At 39.2% G+C, this 20,225-nt stretch overlaps 1 long non-coding RNA gene across 1 annotated transcript; it reads right to left on the reverse strand.

The window, feature by feature from the left end:
• Positions 1 to 6,935: 6,935 nt before the first annotated feature.
• LOC147654055 (uncharacterized) lies at positions 6,936 to 19,973 on the reverse strand. The gene is made up of 2 exons (XR_015284385.1): positions 19,817 to 19,973; positions 6,936 to 11,234 (listed from the first exon to the last, which is right to left on the reverse strand). It is a non-coding gene; the product is annotated as an uncharacterized LOC147654055 (long non-coding RNA).
• Positions 19,974 to 20,225: the final 252 nt, after the last annotated feature.

Here is a 20,225-nt window from a genome sequence, read left to right on the forward strand (position 1 = left end):
TTTTTGTGTAACTGGAAATAGCCTGTGTTTGGGCATCTGGTGTAAAGAGGGCCCACATAAAATGAAAAGACATTCTGGATTCATATATACTGATTTCCTTCACTCTCTTACAAATGCACTGGTGCATGTTCCTGCCAAAGCAGTCATCGATATAAAGGTAGGTATTAGAGGTCACACATATGGTGTTTCATATGGTGATGTGTATAACCCTTTTATCATGGTATTTTACTGGGAAAACTAAAAAAAGTGAGATGGCTGATGAAGTAAGCTGAATCTATTCTTAGTCAGAAAGATCTGTTGAGTAAGTTTCTGTTGTTTCACTGTTGATATACCAGGAGTACAGTACAGATGCTGACTGAAATAGTGACACCAGTAACTCATGGAAAGGGCTTGTGATTATGGAAGGATCAAAGCTGCCTGGTAGTATGCAGGTTTGGGGGACTTCATTAGAGGGATAAAACATAACTCTTTCTGGGGAATTGTGGGAATAAAGGAACAATTTCTTTCCTAATAAGAGCCAATTCAACATTTACATGGTTTAGCAACTGTAGGTGATTTGTGGGATTGTAGGATCAATTAAAATGAGCTGGGAGGTGACCTGGTTCACACCCCTGCTCAAGGCTGGGTAAGCTATTGCATCAGACAAGACTGCTCAGGGATTTGTCCAGTTGAATCTTGAAAACTTCCAAGGGGGGGTACCGTACAACCACTCTGTACAACCTGCCCCATTTTCAGTCTGTCCTCATGGGCAAAAAGCTTTTCCTTAAATCAATTCTGAAACTCTCTAGTTCCAAGTATGGACATTTGTGTCTCATTCTCCCATCATGAGGAATCCAATTCTGTCTCCCTGATGACTCCTTGCAGGCACTAAGGGGCTGTTAGGTGCCCCTATGAAGCTGCCCAGCTCCTTCTGCCTATGCTCATACACCAGAGACTCCAGCCCCTACTGCCTTGGAGCCTTCTAAAAGCTCCCTCCAGTTTTCCCATGTGTTTCCTGCATTTCAGGGCCCAAAACTCAATGCCCTATCTAGAGTGATGAGGGCCATAGGGAGAGAGATGATCCTTTTTCCATGGTCTGTGTGCCATGCCCCTGTTCATGCACACAGGAGCTGTTGGCTGCCTTTCCTGCTGGGCACCAAACGTGCTCATGTTCACCTTGCTGCCTCCCACCTCCCAGGGCCTTTCCCACAGAGCTGCTCCCTAGTACTTTCATCTTCCTTCAGGAGAAAAGCTTAGATGTATGAAACAGGTATGTTTCTTCTGCTCTGTCCTTATATTAGGCCCCTACCTTGCAGATATTTATCTTTTCCACTGTGTTGGGTGGAATACAAACTGTCATCCTAACATGCATTTCTCATAAAAGGTTAATTTAGTACCCTTGACTTTAGTGGGATGAGTCATGAGTCACGAGTTACTCATGTGCATAAATGTTTTCAAGATCACGCCTGGAGCATGTACCTGGGTTTGGAGGTCTTTTGATTGACAAATTCATTCTGTTCTCTTTTCTTTAAATATTCATTTGTTAACTTAAAAATCCACTTATTCATACATTACTCATTAAAATATGAATAAAGTTAGTTATGAAAGGTCTAACCTATAAAAAACCCACCCGCTTTTTTCTCAATTCTTTTGCAAGCTCTTAGGAAAAGTGTTATTCCCATTATATTTGAGGGATGCTAATGATTAACAAGGTTCGTTATTAGCGATGTATGCTGATATTTCAGCACTTTGAAGATGAAAAATCTTGGCTTTTCATCAAAATGATTAAACTGTTATCTCTGTCCACTTCAAAATCTTTTAAATAAAAGATCATTTATTAGTAATAAAGGATTAAGCTGCCTAGGAATGATGCATGGACATCTTAATTTTCGTTGCTTAATAAAGCAAATGTGAATTCTCAGATTTCTATCCTTCAATTCTTTTTTTTTTTTTTTTTTTCCTTGAATTTCTCTCAAGGTCTCTCTATAATTAATTTCAGCTGGTAGCTAATTCACCTTAATTATTGCACCTTCACAAGTACATTCTCTGACCAAACACTGCAAAAACTTAATATGCTGGGTCATCTTTGTGAAAAACATTCCAAGTTTGATGATTTCTTGATTTCTTGAAGCAAAATTGTTTGAGATTAATTTACCCAGGGAATCTTTTGCATTAGTAGAGAAAAGTGATGGTAACTGGTTTCTTTTTTTGCCAGGCAGATGCCTTTGACTGGAGATACATTTTACCTCTGAGAATGAAGTCCAAAGACAGGATGAACCTCATTCTTGTTTGAAAGCAAAAAAAGACAACCATTTTCTACCTCTTCTCCCTTCCTCTTCTCCAAGAGTTTGACTTGTAATCTTGACTCTGAGAGTGAGACACAGATATCTCAGTGCACAGGTATGTTTCTTCTGCTCTGTGTGAGCTAAACACAGTGGGTTGGGGCACCCATGGCTGTGGAACCACCAAAACACAGGCTTTGCCTTCCTGTAGGAAAGCAAAGCCTTGGGGTTTATGACTTGAGGACAGTAACAGTGCTATGTATTATTTGAGGCTCCCTCCTTCCCCTTCTCCCTCCTTCTGCTTGATGATGTGGAAAGCAAGCTGAAACATATGTGGAATTTCACATGGACTTTGTTGCTATTTGAGGTCTTCCTGTTGGAATTAAAAGCATGGTCATTAAAATTTCATGATGCACTTCCAAGAAAAATGCTCCCTGTTTAGTAAAATAATTAAAAGCCTGCATGGTCTCTGCAGTAAGTGGCTATGGAGGGATGAATGGGAATGCTGTAGAGGAAGTGTGCTTGCTTTAATCAGCATTACATCAACCAAGTGGGATCCATGCGGGAGAACTGCTAAAAATCTATCATTTACTAGGGCTGCACCATTTCCAGACCCTTGGGGTGTGTGTGTTCCATGATAATTTTGCATTTCAGACACACTGTGGTTGTGTCAGACCAGAGTAAATATAAACCATATACTTCCCCAGGGTGCTTATATAATTCTAAATAAATAAAAACTTCCTACAACAGAGTATAATACATCAGAAAACCACTCCTCTGACAGCCTTCAAGGTATTTCTGTCAGCTTCTGTGCTATTTTAAGCTCCTATATAGGTGGCAAATGCTCATCTTGGCACTGAACCTCAGTGACACAAATGCTGCATTTCAGCAGCAAACGATGTTGAAAGGGAGGGCAAGGGAGCTATGGCACTCACCCCTCTGTACAGAGAAAGGTACATTTTCAGAATTTTTTTTTTATCCATCCACCCCTACAGCCCTCTCTGCTCCTTCAAATGCATAGGGGCTACTCTGGGTATCAAATTGTATGTGGTGGCCACTAAATTACACTGATGGCTTCTAGGAGACTCAAGTCAGCAACAGGTGGCACCATGAGCAGCAACTTCAGTGTGTCTAAAAATGTGTGGAAGTGGGAGAGGTTTGATATTGAACCACATAGTGCTGAGGCTACCTAGACTATACCTTGCCAAACAGCAGTATCCAGCTGCCTGTTTTCTATCTTTCCATATTGCTGTATTCAAATTAATGGCACACAATATGTTCCAGAGCTTGTGCACTGATCTGCTGCTAACTGTGGCTGTTCAGCACAAAAGCTTCTTCCCCACTAGAGCTGCTTCCAAACATCCTACAGCTGCTATGGTGACAGCAAATAGAACAATGAATTTCTTGTGCACAAACCTCAGAACATGGATCTCTAGAAGAGAAATACAGAAGGAGTTGAATTCCCAACACACCTTGTTGGAAAAACAACGGCTTCTGGAAGCTGCTGTAAGATGCATTCGATTTACTTAAACCTTCTTTCTGCAGGCGTAAAAACATTCAGCTCTTTTTATAAGCATGCCCTGCTTGGTCTACAAATTGGACACAAACCTTCAAAGAACTTTGTGTTTGATCCAGCAGTTTCTCTTAACCAATCTAATGATTTAATTTTGGTTGCATGTATGAGGAGTCCCATTGAAGTAATCTCTATAAATTAAAACAAATCCTTAAGTGCAGCAATGTCAGAAGTGCAAGTGTCAGAACCAGGCCCAGGAAGGTGATATTTCAGATACCAGGTCTGAAACCATTAAAAAAAATATCCATAAAAACCATAAAAAACAATTAAGAAGAAGGTTTTGGTGCATGTTTTCTTGTGTTGTGGCATCTTCTTTTTTATTATTTTGGGTGACAAGGCATGTTTTCCTCTGCACTTTCCTCAGTACTTGGCAAGGTTTACATTTCCTCAGGGTCTTTTTCCTAGCCATGTTCTCCTGTCACAACCTACAATTTTTGTTTTGAGCTTAGTAACAAAATGCACAGTAATTGGACTGCAGCAACATATGATGAAGATTTTAGGTCTGCTTCACCTCTCTGTCTCCAAGACCTCTGCATGACCCTGCTTCCACAATCTCTGCCTTCCCTGCTTCTGCTGGCTCTTGTGGGCTGTTAATCACATATTGTTTCCCTGACTCTAATTAGGGGGAGTCTAAAACAGGTTATTTATTCCAGTAGTTTCTGGAAACTGTGGGCATAATCTGCCCTGTACAATAACAGAAATATTACTGTGAAAGCAGGGTCCACAGACAGTTTTGGGAAGGGAACTTTCCCTACAGACTTTATAGCAAGGTCTATGATATTTATTCCAATGATATTTTGGTGCGGTTTGACTGAAAGGACATTTTTCAGAAAGAGCATTTGTGTAATATATGGAACACTAACTTATTTTTAGGTATGGGGAATTTCGAATTTGGCAACTATTTTCCATGCTGCCCCTGGCTAAATTCCCACTACTGGCATAAGTCATGATAGCAAAATACCACCTCCCTTAGCTATAGAGGAGAGTTGCTTGCTTGCTTGGGAAGAATTCAACAGCTTTGGATGGAAAGTTCTTTATATTTTCTTTCAACAGTGCCACTTTTAATGGTTTTGCAGTTCTCCAAATAAATGAAGCTGTAAGTCTAATTTCTAAACTCAAGAGTACACATGCATTTTTCAAAACTTAGCTCTTAGGCAGGAATGTTACAATTTCGTAGAGCGTCCCCAAGTCATCTTGGCAGTCTTGTACCTGTGACCAGGGGTAGCTGCTTTTCTTCCTCCCCTAAGGCACCTCAAGACACACCAGGCTGTGTGTCTTTACTGTACCTGGGATACACACATGATGTTACTCTGAGCTGCAGAGCAGTGCAGGAATTAGCCATGCACACCCACTAGGTGAGCAACTGGAAAGAGAAGGATTTTAGATGGTAACTACTATATGACTGTATGTATATGATACTAGAGAACTGGTAATTATCCTAAGATTTTGCAGATATCAGTTAATTTTCTGGAGCATGAACAAGTATCTTTCTTCACCCAGTTTGTCTGAACAATTTTCTTTACCTTTCAACCTATACTGCTCATAGTAGAGCTCCTTCCCTTACAGTGAATTTGCAAAATTTGTTCTTTCTGGAGAAAATGTTACTGTAGCCTGTTTTTTGAGGAAACAAAAAATTTTAAAGTCAGTAATTTGAAAGCTCACAAACATTCACTGGATTTATGTCTTCTAGGCATTCTCCTTATCTCACTGCTTGTTTCTCCTGACAACCCTCTTGTACTCTTGCAGTGAACCTTTTTTTTATGTAGATCAAAATACACTACTCATAAATTACTCCAGAACAGTTCCATTTCAGTATGTGTTTTCTGTCTAATGCAGCCAAAAGCTTTAAGATGTACTCAAGGCTGTGTCATTCATGGCAGGAGTCTGGCTTAGTATTCAGCCAGTGCACTCTAGTCACAAGTTATTTTTTCAGTCAGTTTTCTTAATCACTCCAAAGTCTGAAATAGATTAACAGATCTAAACTCATTAAAGACACCAGTTCCAACCTTAAGAATATTTATGAATTCTTCAGATCATCTTCTTAACTCCAGATTAAATATTTGTTATTTTCAAATGCTTTCTAAAATTACCTTCATCGTAGGTGTTTGGGCTGCTTTTGGTATGACCCCCATTTTTTTTTGCCATTAATCATAATCATGCAGAGAAAGAAGTATGCTCACTAATCATGGCTTTTTATTCCCTTTTATTGCTAATCAAACTTTTTTTACCTTTTTGAGAAGCATCTCAGTGTAGAGTCAATGAGGGATTTATATCATGTTGTCCTCATTTCAGTGTGTGGGAAAAGAATAAAGTGAACAATGTACAAAGATACCACATGGTGATCGATTTTGCATAAATAATTTGGTGAATGTTTGTGGAAATGGAGCTGATCAGTAAAAATCAACGTAATATGACAGGTCCTATCAATGCAAAATAGGGCTGCATTTACAGGGAAAAATTATTCACAAAATTTCTCACCACCTAAATTCTGTTTCTCACACTCTGACTTAAAATAGATTTACATTGGAAGATGTCTCTGCTAGAATCAAATTGCCTCCAGTTCTTTACAGAAAATACAAAAGGCTATGCAATTTTAATGTAAATTAAATTTATCATCTTTCAGCTGTCCTGCCCCATTGATATGGCATGTCAAAACCACTCATCATTAAGGGGTTTCAGTGGCTAAGCGTTTTATAATGGCTAATGAATCCAAAATAAAAAGTGCATGGAGGCTGATCATTCTTTCTTTCTCTGACCCTTCAGACTTTCATATTTCTCTTAATTCCTTATCAGAAAACCAGTAAACACCCTGAGAATTTTCAAAACATGACTGATCTTTTGTTAGATCATATAAGTCAGATGCATAGATTTAATAGTGTTCATAGTGTTTTCTGCCTTTCTGTACCTCAGAATCTTCCCACTGAACACTTTTCAATTTAGGATCTCTCTACAAAAGTTTTAGTTTACCTGACACAAACACTTTTTTAAGAAATGTCCTATGTGTTTACTAAAATACCTGTGTAAAAAGGTTAGTAGGTGAGACAGACACAATGTTTTATCTATGTTAAGAAATGAAAATAAAAATTCAGAAGTCTGTGGGGTTTTTTTCTATGGCTTACCTTGGAAAATGCTTTAATAGTACTTTAAAAATGCAATAATTTTTTTTTTTACAGGAAATGTTACAGGAAGCTAAGAAAATTTCCCTTTTTTCTTTGTGTCCATTATTAATATGCAGGACAAATTACAACCTTCTCTGTCTCCCCCTCCCAGAAAACCCCCCCTTCTTCAGAAATCCATTTATACTTTGCACGGGAAGAGTAGTTTAAAGCATACCAGAAAATAAGTTAGGTGATCTGAAACATTTAGAGTAAAAACATATTTCCAGAGCATGCCTGTGTTTTAAAAAAGTTGTTTTAGGCATTATGGAGAAGAATAAATATTTTGCTTTGTTTTCCTTTCGAATATAGATCATATTAATGCTGCCATTCTTTACAGACACAAACAAAAAATCCATTATGTGCAAGTAAAGTAAGAGTATGATTAGAGTCAAATAGTTCACTGGTTTGAACATTAAAAATATCTATGTGCATGTTAACTTGACAACTGATTGGGGTATAACCCTGGCACACAAATCCCTCAGTCCCAAGTACTGTGTAGCCATAGCTTCATGTCATTGACTCAAACCACATTATTACATGAATGCATTACTGCCACTCAAGTGAATTATTGATCCACATAATTCCTGTCCTTTGTTACTCATGCTTAAACTAGGTCGTCAAAGTGCTGTGATTACAGAATATTATTGTTCTAGACTGATCTGTTTTTACTCTTATAAATTACTGGTCTGATTTTCTGAAGTTGATTTTTTTTTGCCTTTTTTGGTGAATTCCATTTTCAACCTTTTCTGCTTCAAATTATTTGGATTGTGTAATTTTATCATGATAACAACGTTGTAGGTGATTAGAGAGATGTAGTGTTTCTAAAGGACCAAGGAAAAAACACTTAAAAAAGAACCACTTTCCCTTTGATCAGCAACCCACAGAAACCTGCTGGCTTCTTTAAGACTTTATAGCTCTTTTAATTAACTTAGTACTGGCTTTGCTATTATACAGAACTAAACCACTGTAAGAATGTTAAGGCGATAATAAACATCTCATTTAAATCCACTAAAGAGAGAAAAAAGTAATTTACAGCAAGATCTCTGTCCTTAGTTTACCCTTTTGTGTCAAACATTTGGAGAACATCTGGGAACTGACACAGTTTTTCCTAGGACATAAAGGAGTCCCTCTGGAGGAAGCAGGCTCACTTAGTGAGTGAGATGAGAAACATCCATCCTTTGCTGCCTAAAATATGTCTAAGAAGCTGGGATCAGTATCAGCTTGCAACATTTTCTTCATTTCCATTTCCTTCTTTTAGTGAATGCAACCCCCAGTTTTAGAATTATAGAAACCTTCAATTTTTTTATTAATTTCTTGTATTTTTTCAGCTGAAACCTCAATGCACTCATGACTTTTAATCCATGGATTTCCAAAAAGGAGGAAAATTTGACTCAACTAAATTCCTTCTGACTGAAAAAATGGTGTTATTTCTATGGTATGGAAGAAAAAGAGATCTCATTATTTTAACAAGTTTCATGGTTACCTTTAGGCAAAGAAGGGAGGAGTTTAGAGAGGCCTTAGGAAAGAGGGTTGGAAATAATCCAGAAATCAAGGAAGCCTGCTTCCCACAACAAGGAATTTAAGAAGTTCAGTTTATTTATTTTTTAAATAATAGTTTGAGAGATGATTTGATCAAGTGTGGCAAATATCTCCATGAATAAACAATTGCAGGTGCTGTAGAGCTGATGATCAGCAAGAGGCTGAAACTAATCATGTTCTAAATGGAAAAAAATTGGAATTTCTGGCCATGATTGTACCAAAACTCAAATAGAGGGATAGAATCTTAGTTGCTTAATACACATAAATCCTGAATAGATAAATTTATCAAAATTACTCCCTACCTTTGTCAGATTTTGCAGACATAATGCAGGCAAGTGGACTATTTGATAAGCCCTTCATGTCCTGACAATGCCTCCTACCACAGAGCTGACCTGAACAAAATTTTTCATCTCAGATGATAATATTTAAATTTAAAATGTGCATTCCGAATTAATTTGATAAGCGATGATCTTAAAAGTGCATTAGATGCTTTTCCTTTAATAACTTTCAGTGGCTAAGTTAAGCCTACTATTCTATCGTTATAGCCAGATTTGTAACGAGGAAGCTGTGCCCAGTTGTGCCCCTGAGCCTAGCTGAAGGTCTGCACATTCAGCAGTGTCCATCCCAAACCCTGCCTTCCATTCATCCCAATCTGGGACCATTTCATTTCACACCACTTCACTTCGTCTGGCTGGTCTTGTCCTGGGAGCTTGGAAACACTCTGAATGCTCTGGCTAGGGCACTGTCGTTGTAATTAGAGAGTGGAAAATTGCTCTGCAAGTGCACAAGAATACTTACATGATATCTGCTGTGAGAAGATGAGAACTTCTGAAAAGAACGTGTTTTCCCCTGAAGGCCAAAGACCCTTTGGGGATTGATCCTGCTGGTTGCTGACTACAGAGACAACTCTTTGGCAGGCACTAGGGAGTGCCCCTTTGGGGAAGCAGCATGAGGGATAAGAAGGCACCTGAGGACATGGTGTTTATTGCACAGCTCCCTGAACCCCTTCAAGATTTTCTGTAAACCCTGTAGAATCTTCTCTAAATTATGATTTGTGTTAATCCACTCAGAAACAACAGCAACACTGTATGATTTGTCACTATTATCAGCTAACTAAAGCAGTTTCAATATTGGACTGAATCAATCCAGAGGATTGAAAAGACTTGGAACAAGATGTGTAAATTACAACAATGGATAAATCAGAGGTAATTGTGAGATGTTTCTGGATAGTCTGTGAACAAGAGAAATAGCTAAATTCATTAAGAGCACAATTCCTTGCAAAATAACTTTTTCAGTCTTAGTAATGAAACATCATACCCAGACAAATTGTCTTCTCTTAAACCTGGTCCCTAATGCAGTTTTGCAAGAATGGGGCAGGGTGTTGCTTTACCCTCATACCCCTGTCACTAGACCCAGTAGTCTCATTGCAGAAATGTGCTTTTCTGTGCTGTGTTAATAGCTGTCACTGTTGCTAGCCTAAAAGTACTGCTGTACTTGGCACTTTCATCTCTTCCATCTTGCTTGCCAATAGCCCCAAACTGCTTGCTGAGGTGGAGAAAGAATTGAATTAATTCAAGCTCCATGATGAGACACATACCTGGATTCTACAACTAAATTTATTTGGAGTTCTTTCTCTTACTGCTTGCTTCTTGTTGTTTCAAGAGAGGCTGAGATTCTGATGCTGTTGGTGATTATGGCTGTTGTCAGAACAGCATGTTTTACTGTTCAGAACTTAAAAGGAAAATGGCTCTTTCCAAAATGTGATGTGGGTGCCATGATTATTTCACTCCAGCGGCTTCATTCCATTGAAACAGTGATGAAATTATCAAAGCATTGGCTCAGAGTTCTTACTTGTATGTGTTCTCTCACAAAATGTAGGAATTCAATGCACAAGAAAGTAAAATAATGACATTAACTGTATGTCTTGTGTGTCTTTAGCTATTTACAATTATGAGAAAAATAGAGCAAAAATAGATTAAATTCTATGTGCTTTGTAGGAGTTTGGTATCTCACAGGACACCTTCTAATGTCTTCAGTCCTGTGACTTTGGACTAACACAGTTGCTTCCAAATTCAAGTGCCAACCTGTGCTTCCAAACTGTCATTGAATGAATTGGCAGTCTTCCTCTTTTTTATTTTAATGGATCACTTGATCAAAACAAAGAAGTTACAAACCCAAAAGTTTTTGCTTATGTTTTCCTTAGGAGGAAAAAATTTTACATGTCCTATTTCTGTATATACATGATTTGTACAAGTGTCCAGAATGCTTCATTGACTCCAATCCACTTCATAGTCCATTGGGTATGAAATAAAACCAGAAGAAAATTGACATTTACTGTCACCTTTTCCCTTCAAGGACCTATTGTGCATCCCAAATATCTCTGAAGACACAGTAACGCATTACAAGGCCATTCATCACTGATGAAATGAAATTCATGAAGGCATGAAATCACTGATGGTGTTACACAGATGACTTTAATACCATAGAGGTTGTCTCTGAACTATGAACTTCGTGCTCTTGATGATAAGAAGGAGTACTGGAGTGTCTGTGGATTTTATCCAAGGAAAGCAAGAACAGGTAGGAGTTGGTTGCCACTCCAGCAACTTTTGATGTACGGTCTTGGTGGCTCAGCCATGTGGGTTCATGGGAGAGGATTCCAGAGTTGGGATCCTCCATCCTGAGAACAACAGGAATATTCACTCGCTGTTCACACAGATTAAAGTGGGAGAGGAAGAAAAAAGAGTTTTATTGAGAAGATGCAGACAACAACAGGGAGGTCATTTCCACTCCATACACCTTGTTAGTTGGAGCTTTACATCCAACTTGCTTCTGGCAACTACAAAATACATAATAAAATTATTAACAGTTCATTGCTTCCAGCTGCTCACGAGAAACAGATGCAGTTGTGGACCTATTTAGTCAGCAATTCTTCCTTCCCAGTTATACCTCATCTTGAGCAGGGAATATTTGAATAATGAATTGTGTATTTGACTATGAAGTAGGACAGATATAAATAAAATTATTCTCCTCAACTGCTGCATTTTACTAAGAAGCACTTTTAGAGTTAAGCACAGGAGATTTAGGAGAAGCACATTGTGAGGAATGTGCAGTTTTGGCTTCATTCATTTGGGATGTTTTCTCTCACTTGCATCCAGTGTGAGATAAATGTGCACAGCAAGGAGAGTTCTTTGCCCTGACATGAAATGGCTGCTCTTACCCTCCATCCTGGGCACACTCTTGAATTTTGTTGCCTGCCTGCATCTTTCTTTTTCCTTTCCAGATGAGAGACAATAGCATACCCATACCTGTGACCCCTCTGCCAAGGCATCTCTCTAGAAATTTTTGTTTGAAATGTTGCAGATCCCCTTTTTTGAAATGTGTTATGACCCTAGCAAATATCCACTGCAGAAACATTTCAAGGGAAATCACTTGAGTTTCTAAGCCTATTAAAAACATGATTTGCATGTCCTATATCATTCAGGGTAAAATATTTCCCTTTGCCGTAAAATATCTAATTCTGTCTGAAAGTAGGAGCCAGCAAGAGGAATTTTTCCATTGACTATTGACCTTCATATAAGGATAGCCAAATCAGCTTGGTAAATTAAGCCTTGGATAAACACTTTGCAAGACTTTAGTACTCCTGTATAACCCAACTGACAGAAAATTGAGAGGTTATTCAGATAGTCAATTACATCTTAAATGAAAAACAGGCTGGATGCATTCATAATTTAGAATAAACTCGTAAGTCCCAAAAGAAAGAAAAGAGAAACTATTTTAGGTACATTTCTACTTCAAATTAAATAGTCATATAATGGCTAGAGCTATGCCTGCAGCTTACATCACAAAAAAAAAAAAAATTAAATTAAATAATAATAGCAAAAAATGACAGTAATACATTTAGACAGCCTTATTTAAAGAACCAGGGGACTGGAAACAAATGGTTACGGCTAGAGATATAAATAGTCCAGGTAAAAGATAATGATAATAATGAAATATGAAACACCAGGATAGGAAGAATTATAAGTGGCAGCTCCAAAAGCTTTTATTCTGCAGCTCCCCATGTCCTGACTGTCCAAAGAGGTCCTGAGAAGGTCAGCATCATGGTGCTCTCACAAAGGAATCCCCTGAAGCTGAGCACTGGCTGGCTCCTCCCCTGCCCTGTCACTTCTCCTTCGGGAAGAACTTCAGGGAGTCCATCTTGGCCACCTTCTTTTGAGGAGATTTTGGGAATTTTTAATTAGATGTGATTTGCTTGAAACTGGCCAAAAGGTTCAGACAATGTTTTGGAGGCAGGAGAGACACAGGCACTCAGGCAGTGATCAAATGCATCTAATTACCTTGGGAATGCAGGTAAAAAGTAATGCCCCAATTAAGAATTTAATTTAAAAATTGTTTTTCTTTTGTATTCTCTGTGACTCTTTGGGCTTCTCAGTCTTGGTTATGAAAGGGAACCTTACCAGTGTATACAAATATCCAGAAAGGGGTTTCCAAAAGAAGGGATACAGCTCTTCTCAGTGGTGCTAGGCAATAGGACAAGAGGCAATTGGCAGAAACTAAAATTCCATAGGAAGGGGATGGGCACAAGAAGTTCCACCTGAATATGAGGAAGAACTCCTTTACTATGTGGGTGATTGCACATGAGAACAGATTGCACAGAGAGGGTGTAGAGTCTCCCTCACTGGGGATATTCAAGAACTGTCTTGACACAATCCATGTCCATGTGATGAATGATCCTGCTTGAGCAGGAGGTTGGACCAAGTGCCCCACTGGTGTCCCTCCCAAGCTGACTGGTTCTGTGATTCTGTGAGTTTTATAAACAATCCAGAACAGGAAAGTAAAAATTGTGAGGCTGCAGAGATTCACAGATTGATCTTACAATGACTCACACATTTCATTCTTTCATTACCTTGCCTTTCCCTTAAGATACTCAAGCTGATTTCTGCTGGGAAAGACACTTTTTCCAAATTTGCTAACATCTGCTCTTCAGGGTTGGTAACACCACACGGTTTTGAGAATCTTCCATTTAGTGTGCCAGAGACAATGTTTTCTACTCTGGAAAAATTATTCAAAAAATGGGGAGAGTGTGTTACATCAAGCCAGTGTTACACTAGTCATAGATTTAGCATTGAGCAAGATTGAGTGGTAAAATGACTTGCTAGTAAGAAAACACAAATTTGCTACTATGAAATGAAGTTTAAAAAATACAGCAAAATTATTGAGTTCATGCTTAATATAAGAAACTTTCTGTGCTACTCCAAAACTGTCATGGCTTTGCACATCAGCCCACACTGGCCTGCACACCCTGCCCTGTACTTGTTAGCTGCTGGGAAGCTCCCAGAACTGTCTTTCCTACTCCCAGCTGAGGCTGAAAAATCAGGCTGGAATGCAATTTCTCTTTTTTTTCTTTTCTCATGACCAGCCATAATCCTGAGATCACGTTACCCCACTTTTTGAGTGCTGTAGTTTGGATTCCTATTTCCATTTTTAACTAGAAGAAACAGAGACCTGGCCTTAAGTATCACTCTGTTCTGTTCTGTTTACTGGGCCCTTAAAGCAATCCATAGACAGATCAACCTATTTTGTCATGAGATACGAATGTACAAGATTTATTACACTTTTTTGCTATACTCATGACTCTACATATGACAGTAAATCTAAAGGATGACAGATATGAGTGTGGGTTGTTTGGGTGGCACAGCACACCCATATGCTTTGTGTAACAGAATTAATAGAGGTTTACCACTCTGCAGTTGAAATTGTTTTAGGTCTTTCCTTAGAACTCAAACTCTTAAGGGCTACAGATACTTTTATACCTTGAGCTTTAGCAGGTACCGACCTCTGATCCTCTACATAATAATATGAAATCTGCTTGAGCATTAATTCTGCTTTTGACTGTGGTTTGAACAAGACAGGGTGGCCAGGCTGTTATTTAATTGGATTTTAGACATATCATTTAGCCACGGTAGATGACATTTTCTTGGAAAATTTACTAGAGTGCCTTAAACTGTAAAACCTTTGAAAAGCATAGATTTTGCAGATTGTATCCCTTGTACAACCATATAAGGGATATCTATAAATGCAGGTCATTACTAAAGCCCTTCAGGAAATATAAGCAATGGCCACTGAGTATGTTTGGACAGAATTGGGTACTTTGGGCAAAATGGCCCCAGCAGCATATGCTGTGGTATGTGTTACTAGCTGTTGACTCCCTTGGTTGATTACAACAGCTTTCATGTCACTGCTGAGCTCTTCTGAAGGAGAAGATTTTGGGTGCATGCATAAATATTAGGATGTCACAGTATAATTTATTTAAATAATCAGTCAGCTAGCTGATAGCTGACTGATGATATATTTGAATTAGAGAGAAATAGACTGAGGGTAAATCCCGGCTTGTTAGCTGGAGTGCTCACCAGTTAATGTAAGTGTTTGAGTGTCACATTATCTAAATAGTGTCTGCTGGACTGGGTCTCTCAGGGCATGCAGGAACTAGGAGGTTAAAGCATGTATCCCATGCCAGGTAGGCTTCAGCTTCAAGCAAGGTTTTGGGACCAATGCTCAGTTCTACCACAATGTCTCAAGCCATGTCCATCATCTTTCAATTATGTGAATACTTAAGTATTTTTTTTTTGTAAATGGCACTCTTAAATATAGTGTATTAGATTTAGATCACTGTAGGTGCTAAAAACTTCATTGCTGACCTTTAGCACCTAAATCAAAAAGTACAGCACATACATGGCATTGAATTCAAGTCTTTTGTTGAAAGTAATGGAAAGGGTGGGCTGGAATGAATGGACCCACAGGAAAATGGAGTAGTGGAATTTCAAGGAGTATGCAATTAAATACTGAGCTCTCTGAATGATGAGTAATTGTATCATTACAAATATCTGCTGGCCAAGGCATTGGCATGGAGAAGTGTTGCTGCAAGATGAAATACGCAAGCAGATCGAAACCCTGCTGCTTGCAGGGACTTCATGCAGAGATAGATGGGGACAGAACACAGCTTTCTTTGTCATGATGGAGCAGTTTCAACCCCTCCAGCAGCCTAACATTAGGCTGGTGGAAACAAAAGCTTGAGACACACCTGGCTCTTACATTGTTCTGTAAAGGACACAGTGCTAACTGGGTGCCCGGCTCCTTTGTCCCCTCCTCACAGCACCTGCCCTCAACTTGATGCCTGACCTCAAGCATCTCTGGAGAAGCCCTGTGGGCCAGCACAGCTGTTTGTGGTGCTCAGGTGGAGCTAACAGACCCAAATCAGCAATTACTTTCTAAAAATGACAATTTCAGCCCTCTTTTGAAAGAAGGCAGCCAGGTAAACGGTTACCGTGAAATGTGCTGTAGCTGTGCTTAGCACAGTACGCTACAGTGAATATTTTGATTTAGCTTTCACAGCCCTGAAAACAAAACACAGGCAGTGTCTGGCAGTGCACGAGCCATGCAAATTTCATGAGTAGGGAAACAGCAGATTCCTGCACTTCTCACGGACACTGGCTTAGTTTAGTTTTCTCTCTTGAAAAACAGCCTGAGAGAGAGAGGTCAGAAGTCCAGACGCAGAACAAAAAAGAAGCAGCAAGACTAAACAGACCGGAAACTGGCATTTTATGAAGGGTAGGAAATGGAAAGATCCTCTTCTGCCTTTTCCAGCGGCATATCACACATAGTTACATCTGTGGTGTATCACCCACAGTAGTTTAGCTCCAGAGGATGCTCCAGGGATGCCTGCAGGTCCCTGAGGTTGGTGCTTCAGGTCCACATGCATGAACCCCCATCTTGTATCTAGATCTGCCTCTATATATGCCAGTAGCAGATCTGTCTTTCTCCAGCTGATTCTGGAATTAACGATGGTGTGGCAGAGGGATTTACTTAGCCAAACTCATTAAAAAATAAAGCAGCCTGTGAGAACATGGTAATACATGGTATAGCATATCTGTAAATATGGGCCATGACCAAGGAGTATATTAATGTAATTATCTTGTTATGAAAATATTTTTTCCTTGTTTACTGATTGTTATTTAAATTTGTGGGACGTTTGCAATGACCTTTATCTAAGTGCTCATAATACCCTTCCTAAAAACTTCAGATGATGTAAGAAAAGAGAAACTGACTATTGCCAGGGCAAAATTATTCCATCTGTTTTACAGCTGAGCAGGTAAGGCGAGGATTGATTAGGCAGCCTGCTGAAGACCAAGCACCAATGCCATGTCAGTAAGTTTTTGTAACAGAGGTCTTATGAAATCCTATCTGATGCAGCCACATCCTAGACAGTCAGAAATAATGTACAGATATATACAGCAATTCCAAACATCTCCTGGGGCAGAGTGTGTGCACAGGAATAGCAACACCATGCAGCCTGTGGAGATATCAATGAGAAAACCAAATTTAGAAAAACCGAACCCTTTGCTTTTTGTTTGCTCAGGTTTTATTTGAGTTCTTATTTTTCTTAGTTTGTTTCCCCTGGAGTAATGTCTTTTCATCTTTTATCTTTGTAACAGAACATTTAGTTTTCAGTAGTCCCCAGTATGCAGTTCCATCAATAAATATTTTTACACTTGATGACTGTGATGAAAAGTGTCCAATATCAACCTGTTTATCCTGTTCTTGCTTGAGAAACTTCAGAATCCTGATTTTTCTGGGCATATGTAGTTGCTGTGAAAAGTACGGCTCCTAATTTGTTCTTACCTTAGCAGCATCTATGCCCAGTAAAAATTTCTGGAAAAATATTGGTACTTACAGATTAAAACATAATGATCTTGGGGAAATTGAGACAGAAAGATGATACAATTCTTAAAGGCTTAAGCAGCAGCTTTTAGCTCTACATTTCCATTGCTATGTCTGTCATAGAAATACCATTTAGCATTTTTCTTCTCTTACCTCTCATTTATTTCCCAGCATTTTTAGTGATGCAAGGCTTGTTGATACATGTGAGAGAAAAATAATATGAATACTGGTGCAGAAAGCATGGCTGTAAATGATGTTCATGCTTTCCATCAGATTGCTTTTAGTTCTGTCAATAAGCCTCCAGTAACGGAGAAAGATGGCATGCTTTTCAAAATACACAAAAAAATCTGCATTAAGGTCACACCCTGTGCTGCTGGTGCAGCAGAGAGTGTTGTCAGAAAGGACTGCTACCTATGCAGATGGATTGAGCTCCTTAGAAGCATCAGAAATTATGTTCTGCAAAACTGCCGGCCTGTGTGCTTCCTTCTGTTTGTGCTGTCTCTGGGGCCTCGGTGCATACTACAAAACAGTTAGAATAATAAGTAACTGGAGTCCCAGTGTGCCTCAAAGAGAAGTATAATGAAGCTGGCTGTTTCAAAGCTCATCTGGCCTTTAATTAGCTCCTCCACAGAGCCAAGCACACCCTGCACTGTGCAGGAAGGAACAGTCCTGTATGTGTTTGGACCACAAGGCTTCCCACCCCTCTGGTGCTGGTCTGGGGGCTGCTCGCTGGCACATCCCCCTGTGCATCCTCCGTGCTGCGGCTGAGCTCCCCAGGGAAACACACAAGGGCTCACTGAAGGTGGCACCAGGTCGGGTGGCACAGCTCCCCTCAGGATTTTCTCCCTTCTCCTCTGACTCAGCATCTCAACACTGGGCACTGTCTTTTGCTTAAGAGTTTCAGGGAATGGTTTCCAAAGGTCTTTGGACTGGGAAAACCAAACACCTGTAGAGGTCTCTCTTCACTTGGTCAGAGGAGATTTATCTCCCTTCCACCAAGGCTCCTGCCTAGAGCACGTGTTCTGCAAGTCCTCTCCAGAAAAAAGCTGATAACGTGATTAAGCTTTCAGAAATTATCATTTCACAGGTTGGAGGTAATTCATACAGAATCCTTACTATTCAATTTATTCTGCCATTTTTGGAGTGATAAATTCACGACACACAGCAGTAATCTTCAAGCAACTACATGTAAACCATGTAATAGCTGGATGTTCTAATGGGAATTGACAGCTGACATGTACCAAAAGTGGTACTACCATGGCCTGAAATTGAGGGAATTATGTGACAAAATTAAATACTTGCATGCTTCCAGGCAGAAGCTCTGATTTTAGTAAGGAACAAAGAAATATAATTACTGCACAAAAATTTCCTGTCTGTTAAGTTTGATCAGGGTTTTATATCTACAATATACTGCTTCAAACTATGCCACCAGGTATGCCTGTAAACACATTCATCTTGATGATGATGGATGTCCCAACTTGCTTTACACAAAAAGCAACACAATTTCCTGCAACCAACAGTATCTTTGAGTAGGAAAAAAACCCAGAACAAATACCCAGCTTTCTTATTATTTTAACAGGCATTCATTTAAAAATACTTCTTTTTAAAATTTACTTTAGCATACAGAAGTCATTTGACAGGATTTTTCTTCCATAATAAAGATTTTGAAGACGATTTTATCACCTTAATTTGGTATCTCTGATTTTTACCTTTTTTATACTGTAATTATATGTTTGTCCAATCCTGAAAAAAAAAAAAATCTGCAGCAATGCTGTGCTCTGCTTTTTGACATGTGTATTTTGTAAGTAAAAATGGTGAGCTTCTTCAAAAGGGATTCCTGTAGGTGGACTCTGCAGTAGCTGAGGTGAGAAAGGGAAGGAATTCAATAGGTACCAGCCTGTTTTGCTTTCCAAACTGCCCGGTTAGCAAGGACGAGGTGGTGCCTTACACATTCTCAAAATATCTTTCCAGTAGGGGGATGTAGAATTCCAGTTTTTTATGTGCTGCAAGACTGGTGGGATGATTATTTTTCTATGTTACAACTACCAGAATGGATCTATTACAACAGAGAACAAAATAAGAGCAAAAACGTCAAGCAAATTTGTTTGAAGAATTCCCAAATCTGAGCAAATGTAAAATTGTTTATTTTTTCATAATCTGAATAAATGATGAATAAGAAGGCATTTTAATCACTTGCCAGATCACTGTCTGCGAAATGACTGGGACAAGTATTCCTGGTCATCTGGTCACAAGAAATTATGGATGAAAAGTGAGATAGCATATTGATGATTTAGAAACTATTTGGCCAGTATGTGGCTTGCTTAAGACAATGCAAACTGGATCTCACATTGCTCTGGAGCATGTTTGTCCGTGGTAAAATCAAGTTAAAATAAACTAGTATTTCATAAAATAAATAAAAATTGGCCAGGCACTCTGGAATCTTTAGGCCAACAAATAGAATTTCCCTTGCTAATGTAGTTCAATGCTAGGGAAAAACCCGAGTCCAGGAGCCCAGTCCAAAGCAGTTTCCTTGGATTTTGACAGATGGATTAAACATTAGCACCTACCACTAAATCTCATGTGGTCATTGACAGCCTGCTTCTGTGGAGCCAGTCTTCATCCTCTCTTTCCAAGAGAGACACTTCCTCCTTAGGAATTGCAGTTATATCATAGTAAGGACAATCTCCTGCCTGTTCCTCTGTTCTCATCAGAGAGGTGAAGCCTGGCTTGATTTTTAGGACAGTGCACCTAAATCTGATTAACTTAATGATCATCCAGAGCTATTCTAGGCAGGTGGGAGCTGGGCCAAGCTATCCCAGAAACTGCAAGTGGAAGTATCTCACCTGCTGCCTTATGAAGGACCTGAATTTCAGCACAGGCAGCAAGTGTCTGAAAACCATAGCATATTCTGAGTTAGAAGGAACCCACCAGGATCATCAAGTCCAACTTGTGGCCCAGTGCAGGACATGCCAAAGG

Source organism: Cyanistes caeruleus, chromosome 3, assembly GCF_971803275.1.
Source record: "Cyanistes caeruleus chromosome 3, bCyaCae1.hap1.1, whole genome shotgun sequence".
NCBI classification, from domain to species: Eukaryota; Metazoa; Chordata; class Aves; order Passeriformes; family Paridae; genus Cyanistes; species Cyanistes caeruleus.